This window comes from Giraffa tippelskirchi, chromosome 14, assembly GCF_054371585.1.
Source record: "Giraffa tippelskirchi isolate mGirTip1 chromosome 14, T2T-mGirTip1v1.2.pri, whole genome shotgun sequence".
In the NCBI taxonomy this organism is placed as follows: Eukaryota; Metazoa; Chordata; class Mammalia; order Artiodactyla; family Giraffidae; genus Giraffa; species Giraffa tippelskirchi.
The window spans coordinates 53,138,820-53,147,063 of record NC_137288.1 but is presented as its reverse complement, the minus strand read 5'-3'; the positions used below and the strand labels follow the sequence as shown (position 1 = coordinate 53,147,063).

The following is an 8,244-nucleotide window of genomic DNA, read 5'->3' as shown; positions in this document are numbered from 1 at the left end:
TGTGGTTTACGAGTGTCTGGTTTTCCATCCACATGCGTATAGAACTGTTCCAGCTCTGCATAGGCCCTGCTCCCTCTTATTCCTCCTTTCCTCCCTCACTCCCTGCTCCCGCCCCTACTTTCATTTTTTTCTGGCCAGACACATTTACTGTCAGGGTCACTGAATGTCTGCTTCGGGTCAGAGACATTTACAGAAACTGAAACTGCCCTTGCTCTCCAGTGCTTTGCAATTTTTTTTTTCTTTTTTAGATTTTCAAATTTTTAATGTGGACCATTTTTTAAAGTCTTTATTGACTGTTACAATGTTGCTTCTGTCTTATGTTCTGGATTTTTGGCCATGAGGCTTGTGGGATCTTAACTCTCCTGCACCCCCTGCATTGGAAGGTGAAGTCTTAACCATTGGACCACCTTGGATTTTCACATATGGATTTGCTTTGAGTCCACAGGTCTGATAACATCCAAGAGACCCACCCAGGAAGCCACGTCGAATCTGAGGCACCCAGTAGCCAGCTCAGGGCCACCTGAGTGGCCACAGTCCCCACCGGGCTGTGTTCCGTTCTCACCAGGCATTCTGTCGAAAGTTTTTTTTTCAAGTCTTCTCTTTCCGAAAGCTGGTCCTGTCTGAACCTGCAGGCAGTCAGGCTCCAGGAGTGAGGAGCTCACCAGCCTTTGTCAAAGTGCACCAAAAGCACACCTGGCGAGTCCAGTGGTATGATGTTCAGAAACCACATAGCTGGTCTGCGGTGCCAGGGGTCAGAGAGGGACGAGCCATCCAAAATAGAGCGTGAGAAATGCCTTTACAGGAGAGCTGAGCGCTGAGACCAATCCAGGGCTGAGAAATACTGCCCGCGATGAAGGAACGCAGGAGCCAGGGCGGAGGACATTCATCTGAGCTGTCGTGCAAGGAGTGAGCAAGCTTCCCGCCGCTGGAGCAAGGGGGAGCCTGGGCCTCTCACCACTCGGCCCCCGGAGAGGCCCACGGACCATCCTGGGAGTCCTCCTCTGTGCCATGGGCTAGGGTGCCTGCCTGTGCCATGTAGGGCTCTCCTGACTGCGGGTGGCAAGGAGTGTTGCAGAGGGACCAGGGGACACTGAGCACGCTCCCGGCGGGGCCTGCAGAGGACCTGGGGCAGAGTGCGGGCGAGGGCGGCCAGATCCAGGCCTGGCAACGGCACTCACATGATTCCCAGGGACTCGCCCTCTTTTCAGCTCCAGACGCGGGGGAATACGTACCCTCCCAGCTGGTGTTTGTCTCTGGCAGCCCCCTGCGTATATGATCTTGAAGTGAAAATGAAAGTTGCTTCAGTCGTGTCTGACTCTTTGCGACCCCAGGGACTGTAGCCTGCCTGGCTCCTCTGTCCATGGGATTCTCCAGGCACGAACACTGGAGCGGGTTGCATTTCCTCCTCCAGGGGATCTTCCCGACACAGGGATCAAGCCCATGTCTCTTGTGTCCCTTACACTGGCAGGCGGCTTCTTTACCACCAGTGCCACCTGTCATCCTTATAATCTCATTTAATAGAGTAAATCGACACTTTGGGGAATTGGGTGAATTTTCCAAATTCATGGTTCCTAAGTGGCTGAGAACTACCACCAAGCTCTGTCGAATCCAGGCCTTTTCCTAATTAGTCGGTGGACGTGCTGGGCTGGGCTGGCTTTGCCCATCCCCAGGCAGGCGAGCTGCGTCAGTCCCAGCCACCCTGTCTCCAGCCGCCCCTGCTTCCCTCTGCAGCCTGGGAGGAAATTGAGTTTCAGTCTGAGGCTGGCTATTAATCTCAGCATTGTTAGCAGCAAAGTCCCATGAGGTGAAGTGTAAGGCCTTTTGCTTCCTGATCTATAAGTGCCCAGACAGCCGTCAATCAATAGCGATTTTATCTTCAGGTCAGAGCGTCAGCTTCTGCCTCTGGGGCGGCACAGGACAGTCCGTCCTGGCAGAGGCGGGCCTCCCTCCCCCACTGCTCCCCCAGCAGCCTCTGGAGAGTCCCCAGTGACCAGCGCCTGTGAGCTTATAAAGTAACAAAGTTGCTTACATGTGATCCATCCATGTTGTATTCAAGGTGGTTGATAAGAAGCATTCAAGAGAGACACTGCACTGGGCCCCGGTAGGAACCCCTCCCTCGGAGGAACTATTATGTTGGCGAAACTGAGGCTGGAGACAGATAGGCCTCAGGTCGGGCAGCTGGGGTTGCTTCCCATGGACAGAAACTCCCAAAGAGCAGGAGCAGCAAGGAGCCTTGTCCTGCCCAGATGAGAGACAGAGACCATGTGTTCCTCACTGTCAAAGTCAAGGAGACCTCCCTGACTCCACATGCGCAGCGAGTGTCCTTGGAGGTTGAAAGAGGGGGCGCCATCCCATCGGAGGTGATGTCAACTACCCATAGGCCTCTTCACTGGCATCCACCTTGGCTGAGAGATGCACACCCACAGGGGAGGCCCCTGGGCTAAACCAAATACAGGCTCAGAGCCAGGTGGAGCAAGATGACTAGCCAAAGGATACCCAGAAGAAATGCCCCATAAAAGTGATTCAAACCGTCCTGAGGGTGCAGTGCTCTCTGAACGCGCCCGGGGGTGTCTATCCACAGGTACCCTTCTTCCTCCTAAGAAACATTTTACTTGTTTCACTACATTCTGTCTCCTTGTGGGAATTCATTTCTGCAAAGCTGAAGGGCCAGAGCCTTGTCACTGACCACTGGTCTAACTGGCTAGGATTCCGAGCTCTCATTGCCGCTGCTGGACCTGGCTGGGAACTGAAGCTCTGCTTCAAGCTGCTGCAGGCCGAGGCCACCTGAGATCAAAACTACTATGGTTTAAGGACGGCAAGACGTCAAAACATAATAAAAACTGCCCCTGCAAATGAGGCACAAAATCAGTTGTTTTTCCCCCTCTACCTTCTTAAGAGTCCTTATCTCCTCTCCACTCCCCCCCCCTCCACCCCATCTCCAGCATCAGGACCAAGTGGTGACCATCATGGTGGCTTAAGGCTTTCCCTGAGGACAGAGGGCTGACCGATTCCCTGCAGAGAAAATACTCATCCCTTTCTGTGGACCCTTGCCCGGCCACGGGCTTCGCGCTGACAAGGAGCTGCCAAGACCAGTGCGCACAGAGCTGGCAGATCCTGCCAGGACTTGGGGGCCCTGAATGGGGATGATTCCAGTAATGCCGAGGAGGGTCCCCAGGCGGGGCCAGAGTCCCAGGCCTGAGCAAGCACACCCTGAGTTAGCTGACTGGCAGGTTGCTGGTTGTCATGGCAATGCAACCCCTGCCAAGGGTGGGGTCCCAGGACGAGGAAAAAGCCTGGCAGCTGCTAAGCAGAGGAGCAAGGGTGGGGGAGAGGTGAAGGGCATGGTGGGCTCATCAGTCCCAAATGAGCTTCAAGTATCTGTAAGATTTCCAACATGTTTTTTCTTCCCTTAAGAAGGAAGAATTCATAAAATAGTGATGATGAAAAATATCGCATGAAGGTGACCAGGTGCTGGGCATTAATAATGAAGGCGTGAGACAGTGAGACAACCTTGGGGCACAATTTAAACCCTACCCAAGGAGCAAAGGCAAAGGAAAAAAGGAACTTGGGTCTTTGGAGAGTCTGAGGCAGCTTGCGACCGCGAGGGGCCAGGACTGACCTTGGCGATGACAAAGTCAGGATTGTGACAGACATGAAAGGGCTGCGGCCCCCCTGCACCCAGGGACTCACCAACTGCTTTGTATCAGTGCAGGTGATGCCTGGGGATTTTGCACTGCCTTCAACTTAAAGTATTTCTTCTTATGAACTCAGTCCTTTCTTGCAACATGAAAATGGCTTCAGTTTAAATGACAGCTTTAAACGGTCATCACAAATTATGCCAGGGTCAAAATGCATAAAAAGTGTCAGGCTGGTTTTGAGCAGTTTTGCTTTATTGTTAGATGAGGCCAAACCTGCAGGTGTTCCTGCGTTTTATCAAGTTTGTTCTCCAAGCGACTGCTCGTATCCTTCAGGAGCTGGTCGGGTGGGTAAATGACAGTCACTGTGGAAGGAAGAGGAGCCCCGGGCAGCCTGCTGGACGCTGCAGACACCGGCTCTATAATCCAAGCCTGACGGCACCCCTGAGAGTCTCCAGCCCTCCTGACACCCAGCAGCCTAACCTGAAAGGCCTAACTCTGGAGTGACCCTGGCCAGTATGTACATATTCATCTGAGTGGACCTCTGTCACTGCTTCCCCAAAAGTGAAGCAAGGCCTGGATTCTGCTTAGTGTAAGGTGGGGCTCCTTCTAAAGCAAGTCATCAGCCAGACATGAAACTTGCTTGGTCCACAAATCACATGGACTCCCCAGGTGGCACTAGTGGTAAAGAACCTGCCTGCCAACCCAGGAGATGCAAGAGACACGGGTTTGATCCCTTGGTCGGGAAGATCCCCTGGAGGAAGAAATGGCAACCCGCTCCAGTGTGCTACCCTAGAGAATTCCATGGACAGAGGTGCCTGGCGGGCTATAGCCCATGGGGTCTCAAAGAGTCAGACATGACTGAGTACTAAGCATGCACACAGACAATGTGGACCACGCCCTGAAGGTTGCCTCCTTCCACAACTTGCTCTCAAACACACTGTCTTTGGAAGATGCAACAAGAAAAAGCTGTCCAGTAAGTAACAGACTCGCATGTCCCTTGGGTTGAGTTCAACTTATGCCCATGTTTCCTGGAAGTGACCCGACAGTGGTGTTGGCACCTGCAACTATCGCACCAGTTCTGGGAAGCCCAGCTGCTGCCAAGGCAGAGCTCACCATCTACAATTTTCTCCCTGAGGCTCTGTCTGCTCCAAGACACTGGTTTCTTTGTATTGTGAATTTGCATTTATATTTCTGTAAGAATACTTCAGGGGACTCTCTGTGTGATCAGTTGCTCAGTTGCATTCGACTCTTTGCCACTCCATGGGCTGTAGCTCACCAGGTTCCTCTGTTCATGGGATTCTCCAGGCAAGGATACTGAAGTGGGTTGCCATTTCTTCCTCCAGGGGATCTTCCCGACCCAGGGATTGAACCCGCATCTACTGTGTCGGCAGGAGGATTCTTTACCATTGAGCCACCACCCCCTTCAGCGGAGTATGCAGGATTTGTAAAGTGTGTCTACAAATCAGTAAGCAAAAGGTAGTCAACTCAATTAAAAAAAAAAAATGGGCAAAAAAGAGGAAAAAACCCATGAAAACGACAATACACCCATCAGAACAGATAAAATGAAAAAACACAGGCAATTTCAAGTTGTTGGGCTGCACCCCACAGGCCTGAAAGGCCTGCGCTTGCCCAGCTTCAAGACCAAAGAAACAGCCTGGAGTTGAAAACAGACATCGATGGTTTAACTGATGGGGAGCCAACATGTCTGAAGCAGGGTCCCAGAGCCACACCCCACCATGTGCGGCAGACAGTGGGCAGGACACGGCGGCATGGGGGCAGGGCGAAGTTACCAGTTACAGGGGAACTGACGTCAGGTGTGCTCATTAGTTACCAGGGAAACCAGCGGAGGAACATGCCCCTCGCTGCTCCTTTGATAAGAATGATCACCAGCTGGGGCCTGGCCAAGTACATAGGAAGGTCAGTCTTACCCACAGGATGTAGGTGAAGCAGGCACTGCTCGGACAAGGGATGGGCAGAGAGCAAGAGGGCAGCCATCTTGAGTGGCCTGACCATACACAAGTTAAGAGATTATACTAATATAATTATCATTAATGATTATTTGAATATTTATCCGATTATTTGAATAATTATAACCTTTTGTTATAAAGTAATAATTATTATAGTAATATTACATGCCAGTAGCTTAATTATAGAGCTGCCGGTATTGAAACGAGGCAGGACCCTAAGGTCCTTTCCCTGCATGTCCTCCAGCTGCCTTTTGTCTGTAGAAAAACTTTAGAGAATAAGCTTAATCAGAGAAGTGAGAAAATGCAGAAACAAAGGAAAACAGTCCAACAGAACAAATAATGGTTGAGTCACTAAGCATAGTCAAGGACCTTTAGTTCCTCCTCCAGGGCTATAGATAATACTCTGAACCATCTCCTGTGAGCTGTCTTTTAGATACTGAAAAACCCCACCAGGTGGGAGAAGTTAACCACATGATGACCAGGCTGTAGCCATGAGAAGCTGCCACAATTCCAAGAACTGGCCTCAAGCAAATGGGAGCCCTGAACTGAAGACTAATGGTACTTAAAACAATCCAGATGAAGAAGATCAGACCACCGGTGACCAATTTCCAGATGACCGTCAGAGCTGTTTCTGCATGTAGCCCCCTCCCTCCATCTATACATCCTTGAAAACCCCCCTCTAAAAGCTCTCGTCCTTTGAAGTCAGGGGGGAGTTGGCCTCTAGACAGGATTCCACCCTTCCCTCTGGTTGTCGGCCTCCAAAATAAAGCAAACTTTCCTTTCCACCAACCTGGGCTCTTTATTGACTTCTGGGCGGCGAGCAGCCAGACCCCACGTCCGGTTATAGAACACACAGACAATGAATTGGTCCCGGCCCTGTGGGAAACGTCTTGGTTGGTACCTATGAGTATAAAGCACACCCTAGGACCCAGCAACCACCTCCAGGTGTACCCAACAGGGGTGCAAAAGAAAGCAAGAATGATGTCTGTATCAAGCCTGCATTGAGCAACCCCAAGCCATCCAAGTGTCCTTCTGCATAGAGTGGATGAATCGTGGTCGGTTCACATGATGAATCATTGTCTACTACGAGCACGAATGTGCCCGACCAACTGCAGTAACACTCACACTGCCTCCGAGCGGAAGAGGCCCGCACAGCAGAGCGCCTTACACACGACTCGTTTCTGTCAAGTTCAACAGAAGGCCACCTGGGGTCTGGTGTTAGCGGTTAGGATGGTGTGCAGGGGGTGGGTGGGGGGTGGGGCCGGGTTCTGAGGCTACTCTTGCTTGTCCACTTTATCTGCTGTACAACTTATGATTTGTCCTTTACTAGCTATATGGCATGCAGGATCTTAGTTCTCTGACCAGGGATCAAACACACGCCCCCTTGGAGCTCAGAGTCTTAATCACTGGACTGCCAGGGAAGTCCCTTATGTCCTTCTCTGTATGTGATTCTGCCATAGAAACAACTGAATATAAAACAGAACCATGTAAAGAACAGACTTTTAGACTCTGTGGGAGAAAGCGAGGGTGGGATGATGTGAGAGAATAGCATTGAAACATGTATATTACATATGTGAAACAGATCACCAGTCCAGGTTCGATGCATGAGACAGGGCGCTCAGGGCTGGTGCACTGGGATGATCCTGAGGGATGGGATGGGGAAGGAGGTGGGAGGGGGATTCAGGGTGGGGGACACATGTACACCCATAGCTGATTCATGTCAATGTATGGCAAAAACCACTACAATATTGTCAAGTAATTAGCCTCCAATTAAATAATTTACAAAAACACACAAAAAAGACCAAACAACCCCCCCGCCAAAAAAAGAACCAAATGAGAAAGCCTCCAGGAAAGCCTGCCGGCTAAGAAGCCAGTTCTGCCCAGTCCACAGGACCCCCGTCGCCCTGAAGCTCCCCCATCCCCGGCCACTTGTTGATGATGCCCTGCCTTCTAAGAGACCAGGAGACAACGACCTTTCCTCAGCACCTGCCATTTCTTTCCTTTCTCCTGTTTGCCTTGCCAAGCACTCTCTGTCTAAACCCAACTGCCGAGGACAGAAACCAGAGCTAAGTTCTCCTCCTCTTCCTAACCCCTGAACTGACTCATCACCGAACGCAAGTCTAGCCAGAGGAGTTCCGGTCCACCTCTCACGGGTGTAAGTTAGAGCACAACCCTCCAACCTTGCCAAGGTCACGTACTTACAAAATTCACGCTTGCATCCAGGCGAGTTCAACCTCTCTTTTTCCTCCAAGGAGAAGGCTTTGTGCTTCTGGCCTCTTTGCTCCTGACACTGGACCTGACACTGACGTGTCCTCTTTAAACTCTTTCCCCAGGCTCACAGGGACTCTGACACTTTGCTGAAACCAGCCCCTTGCTGCCCTCCCTTTCAGGCGTCTGTGAAGTCCAGACCCAGCACCTTCTCTCTGTGTCCACCCCGCCCCTTTCCTTAAGGGCCTGCGATAAATGCCCACAGCTGTGAGTCCTAATCTCTGAGTCTGGTCCGTGGTCACAACTTAAAAAGCAAACACAGGTAGATTTAGTAACTAAAATACAGTTTTGTCTTCCTTCAGTGACAGATAAAAAGTCAGCAATACATTTTACCGGAAGAATTATCTTGAAAACTCTTGCTGTACTGTTTG

General features: G+C 51.1%; 1 long non-coding RNA gene across 1 annotated transcript; it reads left to right on the top strand.

Moving 5' to 3' along the window:
- The first annotated feature begins 5,459 nt into the window (after nt 1-5,459).
- Nucleotides 5,460-6,394, top strand: LOC145534466 (uncharacterized). The gene is made up of 2 exons (XR_014074648.1): nt 5,460-5,555; nt 6,039-6,394. It is a non-coding gene; the product is annotated as an uncharacterized LOC145534466 (long non-coding RNA).
- The last annotated feature ends 1,850 nt before the right edge of the window (nt 6,395-8,244 follow it).